We start from the raw sequence: 16962 nt of genomic DNA on the forward strand, positions 1-16962 counted from the left end.
ATCCATTCTTGAGTGGTCTTGAAGGCAAACATACAGACAAACCATAGACGTACTGTACGTAACCGAATACATGACCAACTCCTTCCGTAGGTTTCACCTACTGTTGGTGGTAGAAACATTAATGTCATCCTTTACAGCAACATTTCACACACTTTGAGCTCGAGATCCATTTTAAAGAAATTATTCCTTATAGCACTTATTTGATATTAACATGTTGATGATTAAAAAAAAATCAGTAGTTAACAATAGTTTACTCAATCATTGGCACAATTCAAAGTCAGCCAAAACCTGTTTTAGCTCCCAGTTTGGGATAGGCTATCAAAGTACCTGATTCACATTAACGTGTGCACTCACAGCACACTATTGGGCAAAATTTAAATTCAATTTGATTGAAACTACTGCTTCATAAACGTTGCTTCATAGTGAAGTATCATTGACAGGTGTGACTTAAAACTAGTTGCGTGGCAGAAGTGTATGCATAAAACCAGTTTGACCAGCATGTTTTCATTTCTCTAGTTCATACTTCCCATTAGGTATGCCACAGTCTACTTTCGTACCACATTTGGTACAGTGTGTTTTGTGAAAAAAAAATTAATAATAATCTATATTAGGGGTGGGACTCAATGAAAAAATATTAATCTAATTAGAGGCTTTTCAATTAATTCATCTTGATTAATCACATAGTAATATTTGTCCTAAAAAGCTACATTTTTTTTGGTTTTGAAATGGTTTTAGTATGCAATACGTTTTCTTTCCCCACTCTTATTGTGTGTATGGATATGTGTATTTAAAAAAATGTAACTCCGAACAGTTGTTTTCCTTTCAGTGCAGCATTTCTACCGTGGCAAATCATGATAGAAGCAATCTGTATAATTACCAAACAAACTTATCAGAAGGTTCTTCTTATTAAATAGAATGCACAACTTAATTCCACATGTGACTGCAATTTGGAAAATCATTATCGACAGGCCTGTCCTAATATTTAAAGTTGAAAGCACATAAGTTGTTCAGTGACCTCTATGAACAGAAGCAAACATTACTGCATGAAGAAAATGCATGCAGTTTTGTGACACTTTCTGCTGTTTTAAGATATACCGTATTTTTCGGACTATAAGTTGCACCTGAGTATAAGTCGCACCAGCCATAAAATGCCCAACAAAGAGGAACAAAACATATATAAATCGCACCGGAGTATAAGTCGCATTTCTGGGGGAAATTTACTTGATAAAATCCATCATATAGAACAGATATGTCATCTTAAAAGGCAATTTAAAAGATAAATACAATAGAGAACAACATGCTGAGTAAGTGTATATTATGATAATGTTACATGATGCATGAACAACGAAATGCGAACATGGCCGGTATGTTAACGTAAAGTAGCTATTAAAGAGTTATTCAGATAATTATAACATAAAGAAAACGCGAGCAAGTTTACTAAACCATCAGTGTCACTCCAAAACACCAGAATAACATGTGAAATGATATAATAATGTGTTAATGGTTTTACACATAAGTCGCTCCAGAGTATTAGTCGCACCACCAGCCAAACTATGAAAAAAAAAAATTGCGACTTATAGTCTGAAAAATACAGTACTTGAAAAAAGTGAAGCCTGTTGCCATTGTATAAACAGCTAAATACCATAGAAAAAAGAAATTCAGGCAATATTTTCAGAGTTAATGCCCAGCAATTTTAAAGTTTCTACTTGATGGAAAAGTTTGAAAAAAATCACAAGAAGGAGTCATGCCATATAACAGATGACAAAGCGCATTTAGCTTTGACTTAAGTCCGCCTCCAGATATCTTGCCTGGCAGTTCCATTCTCTTCTAACTCCTGGCAGAATGCTTACAATCTCCCCTCAGGACGTGTCCAAACTGTTTTAATCGGGCCTTTGAAACACCTCATTTTGGCTGTCTTTCAGATGGACTGATTATTAATCGTATCCAACCTGGTCACTCCTAAAATGATCCACAACATCTTAGTTTCCACCAACTCCCAATTCTGCCTCACCACTGTCTTAGGCCTTTTCCAGACTGGCAGCCAAAACTTTTAGCCCATCCAGACTGAAAGTGGTTGGCTCTTTTGTAGTCTGAACAGTCCCAAAGCACAGAAATCAGATGTTTATGAGATGGGTTTAAATCACCTATGGGAGCTGGTTTCATATCAGATATGGTCAAGATGCTCCTCAGTCTGAACAGCTCAGATGGGATTTGACTGTCCGTGACATCACTCTGTGCTGGATGATGCCTTTGTTGCTACAGCAACCTGTCAGATGTGTCAATAAATTGGCCCAGTCTGAACAGGCCCAAATCCGATTTGGACACTTGCTAAAAATAAGGTGAACAGTCAGCCCTAAAAATCAGATTTTAAGAGGAGTCAGATATGTCTGCAGTCTGAACGCAACCTTATAAACCCCTATATCACATAACTGACTATCTCAGGGCAAATTAACCCCCACCGCACAGACAGATAAACTGACACACTCACATTTGGGTCTTGTTGTTGATAAATGTACTTATCGAACGCCCGCTTGCAAGCTGCTTCAGCACTTTATATTCTATGTGTGTATTCTTAATGTGTGCCTTAGAGACTGTATGTAGCGTCAGCCACCTGTGCTTTAGACTTCAATGAAACATGCAGGTGAAAGCAGATGGCATTGCAGGAATAAACAAAAACATTGTAACAAATCCTCAAAAAGAGGATCCTCAGGGCTTCAAGTGTTTAACCATGCACCTTAATCAGGGAAGGTTTTTGTACACCATTAAAATAACTTGACTATCTTGAGACAGTGATGCCTCCTTGAAGTTAGAATACTAAGTATTTTTGACACATTCACGCGTCAAAATGCTTGTGGCTTCAACTAGATATGGAAAAGATGAAGAAACAGGCTCAGCTAAAAGTCAATTTCTGCCTGCTGTGAAAAATGTACACGAGTGTTATAGCAACTGTGTATTCTTAACAAGAGTAGAGCAAATAAATATAAAATGCCGATTACAAATGATTAAACTTAGACAAGAACTTTGTATCTACAAACCCCAATTTCAGTGAAGTTTGGATGTTTTGTAAAACCAGTTTAAATAATCAAAAATAACAATGATTTAATAAAATCATTTTCCATTTATATTCAATTGAATACACAAATAACAAGATATTTAATATTCAAAACATTCTAGAATGATTGACAATGCCAAGCCGCGTTTTGCACATGTGAAAACAACGTGGCAGCAGAGTGCCTGCCAGCAGACCGAACCACCCCCATTGAAAATGTGTGGCGCATTTTGAAGCTATTCATTAGTAGATAATAGGAGATGAAAAACGCAACAAAATTGGGGTTTGTAGAATGCATAATAATAAACCATTTTTCGTATATGAAGCCACAGTATTTATCTTTGCCTGTAGTGACAGCAACAGAGAAGCAAAACACAGCTATGCAATCCCCTGAAGCATTTGTGCCGCATAATAACTAATCAACAATTAGGCAGTTAGGAAGGCTCAAATTCTTTGAACCCATCCCTTAAAGAATTTACACTGGAAGCACAGACAATAATTGTCGTGATTCTTCTATGTACTGTAAATGTTTTTATTTGTTTGTTTACACCTTTGTCAAATTTTCAGCAAATCTTCTGATTTTTCCTACTATGCTTTGCTTACTAATTTGTAAACCTCACCTTTCATTGAAAGGACCAAATTAGACAAACCTTGTATTTTACCATTTGCGAAAGGGCTGCTCACTTGCCAACATAGTACAACCAGGCTAAATTAACACATTATAACGCACCAGCCCTTAACATGTTAAGTTTTTTCCTTGTTGCATTGAAAGTATTGACTTATTTTAAGTATTTTTAAGTGAGATAATTGCATTATCAACGGGTGTGTGCTATTCAATGTTGTTATGCTTAATGTGCATTTGATTACATTTGCTTTTAGTGACTATTTTGACAAATCGTGCTCTTTACCACCTGTAAGCCAATACGCACAACAATGAACTTGGGATGTCTGCTGTAAAATAATTACAATACAAAGAAATGTACTTTATGAATACACAAATGAAAATCCAGTGCATTTATGTATTTGTCTCGCCATAAAGAACAATTTTTACTTGAGTACAAGTAAGAAAAACCAGACCGTGTTTGCCAATTTTTTTTACACTGCTACGTCTTGGTGATAATGTAAATCACTGTGTAAATCTGAATAAAAAAATCTTTTGTATTTTTACCAGCTCCTTTATTTTTACAATGTCAAACTGTTGTAAAATGCTAAGAGTTTATCTGCACTCATAAAGGCCAGAGTCCAGTTTTATATGGCTTCTAAGTGGAATAACGTTTTCCTCTGTTGCATCTGTTTAAAAAAAAAAAAAGCTAGGATTGTGTTTCATTGTTAGAAAAGCTGTACATGTAGTGTACCAAGGTTCACAAGTTAGTACATGTATGGACTCTGCAAGACTTTGACGATGCATTTGTGCACAGAAAGAAGTTTGGTGGATTGCCAGAGTATTGTTACCAAAGAAGAAATGCAATGAAATGCAAGAAATTTTCCTCACAGATTAACATGCATGTCGGCATGAATGTGACAAGAAACTTAACTGTTCAGTTTCGACTTCCTTCCGGTCTTTCAACAGTTAGTTGGCTAGTTGCCCAAACAGTCATAGTAAAATGGCCGAGAAATAGTCTTGCTTACACTGTATTGCCTCCACTTCCAAATGACACACAATTGACAGTCTTTGCATATTTTCAGATATTAACAACTGGCTCTACAGCAGGCCCGGATCTAGGTTTACCCACCACAGTGGGCACTAAGAAATCTTGAGGGGGCACCCCCAATGCAGGCTTTTTTTTTACCCTCTGCATTTCTCTGGGCTTGGGACCGGCGCAAGTAGGACACTGGCTTGTGTCCCGTTGAGGCTGCATTAATTTTTTTGGGGTTTATATGTTTTGTTTTATTTTTTTTCTTCCATTCATCTATCTACTTATTCTCGCAGTCTGCGTGATGTCACAATGACATCATCTCGCATAGCAACGTGTCGCCATTTTGAGATGGGGGCACGCACAGTTAAACATCCGTAGACAAACGTCTGAAATTCATATATTTCAGCTGTGTTTTGCGTCTTTTTTTTCCATAAAAACGTTTTAAACATGACATTATTATCACGAGTCACAGCTGATAGCTGGATAAACAATCTAAGGAATTGCCTGCAGTGGAGTTCGGAAACATCTACAACTGCCTCATAAAGTCACCCAGTAAGTTGACCTTTATCAATTATGTGGAATATGTACTATGTGGAACTAAGAAAACGTAGTATATACGGAGTGATTATTTCTGCTGTAACCGGTAATTCGCCTTCAAGCGTTATTTAGCCATTAACACGTCACGGCAAAATAACCAATTCCCACCAGGCCAATAATATATCGATTAACCAATCAGAGCAGGTAACGGCAAAAGAAAAATAACGCTTTGCGAGTTGTCGGTTACGGTAATAATAACCACTGCCTAGTCTATTGAATCATAGCAGCTAGTTGGGGCACAAAAAAATCGATTATAGTTTACTCACCAGTAATAAATTGTCGGCTGCAAACGTAAATGTGCCTGGATTTAGGTTCCCACTGGCGATAATGGTCCACGGAACAGTCTTCTTTGACTGTTCCTCGACTGATTGCTTTCAGCCATTTGCTTGTCCTATTCTTCTCACAAGGAAGAATGACGAACTTCAAATGCGGCTCCTTGTGTTACAACCCGCAACACGGCAACTTTTAGTCATTCCGACGGAAAAAAGACCGAAAATAAGACAAAAGTTCAACGCGTTTGTACTACAATGCATGATAGAGCAACTGCTTGTGACTCGTGTTTTGCCCCCGTTTCAATATGGCGACGCTTTGTTGCGGCTGGTGACGTCATTAATCCCCGGATGTCCAACTGTGAGAATGTGTCTGGCGAGAGAGAGAAAGCACACGGATAACAAGGTTGGAAATACAGCTTGTTTTGGTGATTGCTTGTTTGGCGTGTTTGCGGCCAACAGTAACCGTTAATCCTGCAATAAAAAAGTAGGTGAAACTCTTCGTGCGTTCTCTATATCCAGTGCGACGTTACAATAGATTTTCCCGACATTTTGATTGGGTGGGCACGACTCACGTCTGGGAGGGCCGTGCCCACCCCCGGTCCCCCCATACATCCGGCCCCACTCTACAGATGAACATCATAATCGAGAAGCCAACAGTAATATGCATTATATGTTTCAGAGGAAGATATGACTCAATGTTGAGAACGTTCACCTTCATGTAAAACTGCAACTAATCTGTTGAAATTGAGTCAGATTGAACTAACACCAGATGTGATCATAAGAAAAGGGATTTTACTTTAAGGAGTGCCTTTTATGCTTCAACGCACCATCAATTATTCACAACGTTATGAGAATAATAAGAAACAAAAACTTTTTGTCATATGCAGTGCCATGAAAAAGTATTGCCTTGTTCAGGGTTCACTCTAGAAAACTTGCAGAGTCTGGTGGAAGAGGAGCTTAACAGCAGCCTATCATGATTGGGGGAAAAAAATGATTGAATAAAAAAATTAGGGCTGTCAAACGATTAAAATTTTTAATCGAGTTAATCACAGCTTAAATTAATTAATCGGAATTAATTGCAATGCAAACCATCTATAAAATATGCCATATTTTTCTGTAAATTATTGTTGGAATGGAAAGATAAGACACAAGAGGGATATATACATTCAACATACTGTACATAAGTACTGTATTTGTTTATTATAACAATAAATCAACAAGATGGCATTAACATTATTAACATTGTTAAAGCGATCCATGGATAGAAAGACTTGTAGTTCTTAAAAGATAAATGTTAGTTCAAATTATAGAAATTTTATATTAAAACCCCTCTTAATGTTTTCGTTTTAATAAAATTTGTAAAATTTTCAAACAAAAAAATAAACTAGTAGTTCGCCATTGTTAATGTCAATAATTACACAATGCTCATGGGTGCTGAAACACATAAAATCAGTCGCACCCAAGCGCCAGCAGAGGGCGACAAAACACAAAAAAACAAGTAACAAATGGACATGACACTGTCATTTTAATGGGCATGTGCGTTAATTGCGTCAAATATTTTAATGTGATTAATCAAAAGAAATAATTACCGCCCATTAACGCGATAATTTTGACAGCCCTAAAAAAAAAAATAATTAATTAAAAAGTTGACAGAAATTGTGTATGATGACTGCCCTGAAAACGGTCAAAGTGGGGTAAGTATAACCCCAAAAAGTAATTTGAGAAATGGGCAAATAATTATTCAGGGAGCATTGGACATGATAACACTCGTACTTGGGAAAAAAAAAAAAAAAAAAAAAGCTGGTATGATTAAAATGTTCAACTATAAGTTTTAGTTTCTACTAACTTTATTAGAAACAAAACCCAAGCTAAAAAATAATTAATAAAATGTTTTCTTGTAGCACTTCAACTATCCACCAGATAGCAGTGTCGGGTTAGGATTTGCCTTCCTGTGACTCAAGTACATGACTCATGTTGCCTCCTTGGATGGGCAGTGCATTGCTGAAATTCCCATAACCAATGGATAGTCCATAATCCAGAAATCGTGTCCAGTGCAAAACATATTAATGCTTCTTCAGTAAATTCTCTGGAAAGCCTTTATTCAACATCTTGGAGATCTAGACTCATTTTGCTGGTCTAGTAGCAGCACGTAGTGGTCAGGTAGGGCCCACTTTAGCATCCAAATACATGCGCCTTAATTTGGATATCAAGGCTATCACATGAATGTAGAAATGACCTTCCATCATCATGTACTGTACACCAGAACCATGCCTCATTAGCTACTGCTTATTTCCAATTATCTTGCATAGCAGTGCATGGTTCAAGTACAAAGAACGATAAATGTTCAAATGTCATCATTTGACCCAGGCGGAGATTCCCGAAGAGCGATGTTGTGGCAATGTGCTAATGAGGGAGCAAAAAGTGGGTAGTTACCACGTACACTGACTCATCTAGAGTGGGTAAGACACGACTTGGGTTTATGGAGTATTGGCTAGGCTCTGCACAGATGGGTATGGGGAGGAAGAAAACGACAGAGTGTCACTGAGGGGAGACTTAAATGACATTAATGATGCGTTGGTGTGAAGTAGCTGTGAATCCCAACAGTCTCCCGCTCTTTTGTTACCATGGTTGCTGTGGCTGACATAGCAGAGTAGTGATAATGAAGTCAGTTTTGTATGTGTGTAGAAGAGGGGCCTGATATATTGTAGTAGACATACTACACAGATTGGTGTTTATGCTTCTTCTGAATCAGAGAGTTCTGCTTTATTTTATTCTTTGATTGTGATGGCCAGCGATCCTCCAATCAAGGTTCATAAAACAGGTGGGGATTCCCTTACTCATCCTCATCTGCTCGCAATAACATTCCCTGTTACATTAAGGTCAATAACATTATCCTGGTTGTTGTTTTACAGTCCATTTGGACATGGAAGCGGTTGATGGACCAAAAAGAATTGTAAAAGCTCACAGAAGAAAATGGTAATAAGAAAAGCACTGAATTGATGGTCATATTAATTAATGTCAGTTACCTTGGCAACCACCGGTGGGGAACTGAGATAAAGCAAGTGATGAAAGTAGGAGAGAGAGAGAGAGAGAGAGAGAGAGAGAGAGAGAGAGAGAGAGAGAGAGAGAGAGAGAGAGAGAGAGAGAGAGAGAGAGAGAGAGAGAGAGAGTGAAAGAAACGAAGTTCAACGTGGTGTTGTCCAGTATTTTTCAGATAGAGAAACCACAAAAAAAATAAAATGCCTCCTGCAGTTAAAAATGTTTTTAAGGTCGGCTGCTGTCTCTGCACCTGTGTGATGCACCATGGTACCGGGGCTTGACGTGTGTTGACAGAATATCCATGAACATTTTATTCCAGTCTCGTCTCGGCAACGAAAAGTGAAACTCACATGTCACGGTCAGAATTGTTACAACAACCCAACCACTGTAATATTTAATATGGGGTTAAATACAATTACAATTTGAGGAGCACTCTGAGGGAGCTAAGTAGCCACATTCAAAGCATCACCGTTTTTGCCCTCATGCCCCAAAATATCATCACTTTTTCTTCTCTCATCATATCACAAAATTCCTTTTCTGACCTCTGTGACCTTTGATTTTCTCTTGTTTTTCATATTCAAGCATACCCTGCAAGGATAGGTGCAGTTTGACTTTTGGGGCATGGGGGGCACAAAATGTTGATGACCCCGAAATGCAGTGTCAGCAATATAATTAACGTACAAGAATATTCATAATAATAAGTTGAAAATGAGCGTTTTTTTGTTTCCCATCATTCTTGAGGGGAATTCCAAATAAGGCTGCTTAGGCTATACGTTTAACCAAGCTCGTCATCCATTGAATATGGTACGCCTGCCGGTGTCGTGCCAATGTAGTTACCCAAGTCAAAAATTGAATCCCCTTGTATCCTCTGTATACGACAGAAAAAACTTTTTTCTGTTGTATCACGTAACATACGAACGTAAAAAAGGCAATGTTTCACGGTCTTACTCATAGGATGACCTATAACTGTTATTATTGTAATTCAAGTCCTGTATGGAGTTTCTCCAGTTTAATAAACGTTTATGTCCAACATATATAACTGTGGTTCTTTTCTGGCTTCAATTAATTGTTTAAGTCGACATAACTAATGTGTGTGTGTGCGCTCTTGCACAATTTTTGACAGGGGTAACTACATTAGCAAGACACCGGTGGTGACTCTGTTGTACAATTAGCGTCTTTAGCGGGGCAAATTGAAACTCCGCTCACCATTTTGTTGGTGGTCTCTAGCGTTTCATGGTCCATATTTTCGATCCTTAGTTCTTGCTCAGTAGTTGTCGGTATTGGAAGCTTAAGTTTGAAAAAATGACATATATCCATCTTGCCTTTTCGGTCCTCGGGTGGTTTTGGCTAAGCAAAGTAAATGACTGCCTAAGGTGCTAGTCACATGATCTGTTCGAAAGGTAATTTTGACCCATTATAAAATATCTTTTTTTGTTCATTTAATTCATTTTTAATGTTTGTTTTATTGCTTTACAACTTTTATAGACAATATTTTACCGGAAAACTCTAATTTTAAAATCTTATACTGTATAGGAAAGTCAATTACTTTCAATGGCACTTTACAGCCACCAGGGGGGGCCTGGCCCCTCCTTAAAATTAGCTTATACCTGCAAGTCTGATAATGATCCCTTTGTTTGTTATTGTGTTGTCTTGAACACAAACATTGACAAAAAACAGACAAACTGAACCAAATACATAACCTCTGCCTTCCGTAGGTTTCACCTACTGGTGAAGGTAACAAAGAAGATGTTACTTACATTTGTGATGAAGGGAATAGTTACCTCTCTCGCACACACCATATAACTGTTTGCATTACTCTAACACGCGTAATATAATTAATCAGGGAATCAGTGTCATTCTCATATTTACTGTAGGACTGTACTACTCTAACACACCTAATATAAAATAAATAGCACACCATAGTTTAATGAAAAGAAGCAGAATAGATACACAACGCCATCTTATCACAGAAACCCAACGTGTGCGTCACGAGCAAGACTGACGCACCAACTCTTGCAATCAGTTCTCCCGGCCACTCCAAAGACAAAGAGCAGGGCGCTCTGTCCTAAAACAAGTAGCGTCTCGCCCAGCTAGGATAACAAAGTTGGTAGCGGGCGCTTGGGACGTCAAGACCTGCGTCGGTCGCTGTGGCAATCACGTCCCATCCAAGTACGAACCTAACCGCCCAAAACCGGCCACAGAACGATGATCCCGACACAACACCCAGCCACACCTTGGCCCGGCCCACCCCACAGCAGCCTTCAAAAAGACTGGACACTGAGATAACAAATGATTCGCTGCTCTGAAACTTTTCTATGTAGCCTTGTTTTAGATCCAGCATTCTTCTTCCGTCGTCTGTGTTTGCCTTGTTTTTTTGACCATTGTTGACAAATAAATTGTCAACCTGTTTTCAGTGAGCCTTCTTCAAACTTTTGGAACATGGAGTCAGTACAAAGGGTTAACACAAGAGGTGAATGCGCGGAAATTTGGCCCTCCTGGTTGACTTGCGGAAGCGGTAAGCAGCGGAGCACCATTTCCGTTCGGCTGTCGCCGTTTCCATGCGGCTTGACCGGGGGGGCGAATTCCTTCAGTGAACAACTGAAAGTTGAATGCCTCCAGTTTTACTCAAACAGTTTTGCCATATTTTTCATTAACCTACCAAAATTCTCTGAAACTCGGTCACTCATCCTTACTCGTCTCCTTATCCAAACAGTTTACAAAAGATGATTTCCTGATAGTTATAAAGCCCTCTGGCTGTCAAAAAAAACAAAGATAATTATATCCCAAAATTGAAATTCCTCAGGTGAAGCGTAGCACAAATTTTAACAAGGCTGATATAATTCACCTTAACGTTAATATTTCTCAGTAGAGGTTTAATGAGCAAAACAGGCCTGCTGTTCCCACAACTATTTGTCACGTTAATGAAAGGCTGTTATTTGATATCATTACTGGAAACTGTTGTGAGCTAAATGAGACTATAGATGCTTCACATCATAATTCATTCATCACCTGCCATCAAATGCTATATGTATTTGTTTAACGTTTTCACTGCCATTGATGAGGAGAGGCGTTCAATTATGTGGCATCCAATCATCCTTCTGCTGCGAATTTAAATGAGTTTATTACTAGTAGACGTCCAATTCATTTGACCTGGGAGGGTGGCAGTAAATGAACATTTGTGCCACTTTCCCAGTTCAAATACATTGGACGTCTATCGCTGTCAATGGTAGCCAATAAGTTAAAAGTGTCATAGTCAGTATTGTTTCTACAGTTAACACAAAAGTGCAAGTTGACAATATTTTTTCACAGTTGATTCAAAAGTACATTCATCAAATCTGAGCTGTATAAATTGTTGATCTTCTAGCAAAATACATTCATGTAACTAACACTTTTCTAGAGGTGGGTAGTAACGCGTTACTTGTACTCCGTTACATTTATTTGAGTAACTTTTTGAGAAAAATGTACTTCTAAAAATAGTTTTACTAAACTATACTTTTTTACTTTTACTTCAGTAGATTTGTGAAAAAAAAAAAAAAAAACGCCACTCTTACTCCGCTTCTTTGAGCTACACAAGACTCATTACATTTTCCCTCTTTATTCTACATATTAGATTTATTTATTTTTTTGCCGGCGATGCCAAGAGTAGAGACGTGCCTGGTGCAATGCTGGGGTAGCTCTACCGATTTAACCAATGAGACGTCGCAACAGTAATCACATGACTCCATTATACCAATCAGACGCAAGCTTGTCCATCTATCTTCACGCCAGCCTGTTCAAACCTGTGGTGTCTTTAAAGCATAGTAAAAATTTGAATTGAATTGAAAGCGCAGATTTTAACCTCTCTCCCAGTTTTTATTTGGCACCGAATGACCACAGAAACCTGGAAATAGGATCCTTTCAATTTCAAAATCGTAATTATGAAAGAACGCTTCACTATTCAAACTAGGAACTATTTTATCCACCAGAGGGCAATGTTTTTTATTCATTTATTTATTTATTTTTTGGGGGCTTAATGTGGTTATGTAATGGGTTATTGTACAGTATAATTGTAACAACAGTCCCTACAGATAACATGGTGCTCAGAAAAAAATACCATTGTTTAAAAAAATATATATATTACTCATTACTTGAGTATTCTTTTCACCAAATACTTTTTTACTTGTAGTTGAATACATTTTTCGGACCACTTCCTTTACTTGAGTATTATTATTTTGAAGTAACGCTACTCTTACTTGAGTGAAATTTTTGGCTACTCTACCTACCTCTGCCCTTTTCTTTGTAAGCAAAACATGTCTTTTCTGTACTGTGACGCCCACAGTAGCACTTATTTTGAAGCAACCTACACGCTAAGTTTCCTCTTTCATAAAATTGCGGCAGTGCATAAAAGCTCAACCGACAATGACATCACTGAGTAACAAAACCAATCCATGTGTCAATATTGTATATATTTAGATCAATTTGATCAACACAAGTAGTTAAAGCACATACAGTGGGGCAAATAAGTATTTAGTCAACGAGTTCTCCCACTTGAAAATATTAGAGAGGCCTGTAATTGTCAACATGGGTAAACCTCAACCATGAGAAACAGAATGTGAAAAAAAAAAAACAGAAAATCACATTGTTTGATTTTTAAAGAATTTATTTGCAAATCATGGTGGAAAATAAGTATTTGGTCAATACCAAAAGTTCAACTCAATACTTTGTTATTTACCCCTTGTTGGCAATAACGGAGGCCAAATGTTTTCTGTAATTCTTCACAAGCTTTTCACATACTGTTGCTGGTATTTTGGCCCATTCTTCCATGCAGATCTCCTCTAGAGCAGTGATGTTTTGGGGCTGTCGTTGGGCAACACGGACTTTCAACTCCCTCCACAGATTTTCTATGGGGTTGCGATCTGGAGACAGGCTAGGCCACTCCAGAACCTTGAAATGCTTCTTACGCAGCCACTCCTTTGTTGCCCTGGCTGTGTGTTTGGGATCATTGTCATGCTGAAAGACACAGCCACGTCTCATCTTCAATGCCCTTGCTGATGGAAGGATATTTTCACTCAAAATCTCTCGATACATGGCCCCATTCATTCTTTCTTTTACACAGAACAGTCGTCCTGGTCCCTTTGCAGAAAAACAGCCCAAAAGCATGATGTTTTCACCCCCATGCTTCACAGTGGGTATGGTGTTCTTCGGATGCAATTCAGTATTCTTTCTCCTCCATACACGAGAACCTGTGTTTCTACCAAAAAGTTCTATTTTGGTTTCATGACCATTACACATTCTCCCAGTCCTCTTCTGGATCATCCAAATGCTCTCTAGCGAACCGCAGACGGGCCTGGACGTGTACTTTCTTCAGTAGGGGGACACGTCTGGCAGCGCAGGATTTCAGTCCCTGGCGGCGCATTGTGTTATTGATAGTAGCCTTTGTTACTGTGGTCCCAGCTCTCTGTAGGTCATTCACTAGATCCCCCCGTGTGGTTCTGGGATTTTTGCTCACCGTTCTTGTTATCATTTTGACGCCACGGGGTGAGATCTTGCATGGAGCCCCAGATCGAGGGAGATTATCAGTGGTCTTGTATGTCTTCCATTTTCTAATAATTACTCCCACATTTGATTTCTTTACACCAAGCGTTTTACCTATTGCAGTTTCAGTCTTCCCAGCCTGGTGCAGATCTACAAATTTGTCTCTGGTGTCCTTCGACAGCTCTTTGGTCTTGGCCATAGTGGAATTTGGAGTGGGACTGACTGACTGACTGACTGACATTGTGGACCGGTGACTTTTATACCGATAATGAGTTAAAACAGGTGGCATTAATACTGTTGGAATTCGACCCCCCCCCCCCCCCCCCCTGCCAAGCCGCACTGGGGAGCGTGCCAACCGGGAAGGCGGAAATTCAGCGCGTTGTCTTCTTATTTTAACCCTTTGTACTGACTCCATGTTTCAAAAGTTTGAAGAAGTCAACCGAAAACAGGTTGACAATTCATTCGTCGGCAATGGTCAAAAACAAGGCAAAAACAGACGACGGAGGGAACAATGCTGAATACAAAGCAAGGCTACATAGAAAATGTTTCTGAGCAGCAAATCTGTGTTATCTCAGTGTCCAGTGTTTTTTTAAGTCTGTGGTGCAGGAGGCCGGGCCGAAGGTGTGTCCGGGTGTTGCTTTTGGGACCTTCCCTCTGTAGCCGGTTTAGGTTCGTGCGTGGATGGGACGTGGTTGCCACAGCAACCGACGCTGGTCTTGACGTCCCAAGCGCCCGCTATCAACTTTGTTATCCAGGCTGGCGCTACTTGTTTTAGGACAAAGCACGCTGGTCTTTGTCCTTGTTCGTTGTCGGGAGAACTGATTGCCAGAGTTGGTGCGTCAATCTTGCTCGTGACGCACACGTTGGGCTTCTGTGATAAGATGGCGTTGTGTATCTATTCTGTTTCTTTAAACTATGGTGTGCTATTTATTTTACATTAGGTGTGTTAGAGTTAGGGATGGGAATCGAAATCCGATTCCAATTCGGAACCGGTTCCTAGTGTTTCGAGGCCTCGACATCACAATGAAAAAGCCTTAACGATCCCTTTAACGAGTCCTGAAGACGCATATTGCGGCATGACTGTCTTGTCCAAACGCATCAAACTAGCATGGCGCCAAGAACCACCCGCACCAAAGTTTGGCTACACTTCACCAGGAAAGAGGGTGAAAATGAAAGTTTACGATGGTTTAGAACGAAGCACGAGCATTGCAGCCGTAAACATAAAAATGACAGTACATAGGTTCAAACACTCGAAAGTTTGTCTTCACTTCACGAGGAAAAATTACAACAAAACGAATTGCAATCATTGCAAGGTGGAGATAACTGCATCGGGAGGGAATAGACTGCACTGTCCTCACCGAGACAGCTATACAGCTAGCTAAACTCCGAAATGACGATACAGAAGACGTTGGTATAATTTGCTGACTTTATTCAAGCATCACTTGAAGAGTGAAACTGAAAATAGAAATGAAACAAATCAATTTCGTCCCCAATAACAAACAGGTTTGCATCAACGTAAATCAGCGATGATTAGCTGTTAATTCAGTAATAACAAAACAGTTAGCATGCGTTCGCTAGCATTAGCACTTCGTTCAAACAACTACACAGCTGGATTTAAGTGTCCAATCGCGAGTGGAAACACACAACAACAACACAAAAGATGATACATACAGGCGTTGCCTCTGTAAATATTTTACAAACATTAACAAAGAACGTAGGGTCGTCGCAGTGCTTCCCTCTCTCACTAACTCGCTCACTCGCTTGGATGCGGCATTTCTTCTTCTTCGCGTGTAAGCGCGCTCTTCTTCACATGAGCGCGTTCTTCTTCGCGTGAGGAAGCGCAAGGGCGCCCCCACTAGGGTGTGAAAGCACGATAAAAACTAAAAGGCATGCATTTCAATAGACTGGTAAATAATACACTTTAACAGCAGACATTTGGTCCGGCCCCCTGAACAATACCAGAGAGCATTTTTTTTTTTTCTTTTTTTTTCCTAATAGTGTTATTTATTTTCTGGCCTTTTTCTGTGAAGAACTCAGAGAGGGTTATTTGGTTATTATCTATTTGATTAATAGTGTTATTATTTTTAATTATTATTATATTATATTATTATTTTTATTTTATTTACTTTTGTTCTGTGAAAAATCCAGAAAGGGTTATTTGATTGTGGCTTTCTAAAAAACAATAATTTTTTACATTTAGGCACTCCTGCAATCGTCACACTTTTTCTGTTACAAACCGACCCCGGCCCCTCATCAGAGAAGGGAAAAGTTATGCGGCCCTCACTGGAAAAAGTTTGGGGACCCCTGCAAGTTTAACACATATTGCTAACGGCAGACCAACGACCTATATGCCAATATATACCAATATTTTTTATTTCTATTAGAAAAATGTTTCAGTAAAATGTTACACATTCTTGTGCATTTGCCACTTATTGCCACAGTTAATATTGAGGCTTTGGGCTTCTTTTGACCTTGTTGTGAGTTTGTAAGGTTGTGACTTCTGATAAAACAAGCTCGATGCCAATTAAAACATTTGTTCTTCTTTTCCCCCAAATTAGAATCGATAAAGAATCGAATCGTTAAGCAATATCGATAATGGAATCGGAATCGTAAAAATCCTATCAATTCCCATCCCTAGTTAGAGTAGTGCAGTCCTTCAGTAAATATGAGAAATGATACTATTCCCTGATTAATTATATTACGTGTGTTCGAGTAATGCAAACAGTTAGACGGTGCCTACGAGAAACGGTACCATTTTTCCTCTTACCCCTCATATGCGCTGATAAGGTGATTCACTTTACTGTGTTCAAGGGCACGGAGTGAAGTCTATATAAACTATAGTTAGATGAATGTG

Source organism: Corythoichthys intestinalis, chromosome 11 (genome assembly GCF_030265065.1).
Source record: "Corythoichthys intestinalis isolate RoL2023-P3 chromosome 11, ASM3026506v1, whole genome shotgun sequence".
NCBI lineage: Eukaryota > Metazoa > Chordata > Actinopteri > Syngnathiformes > Syngnathidae > Corythoichthys > Corythoichthys intestinalis.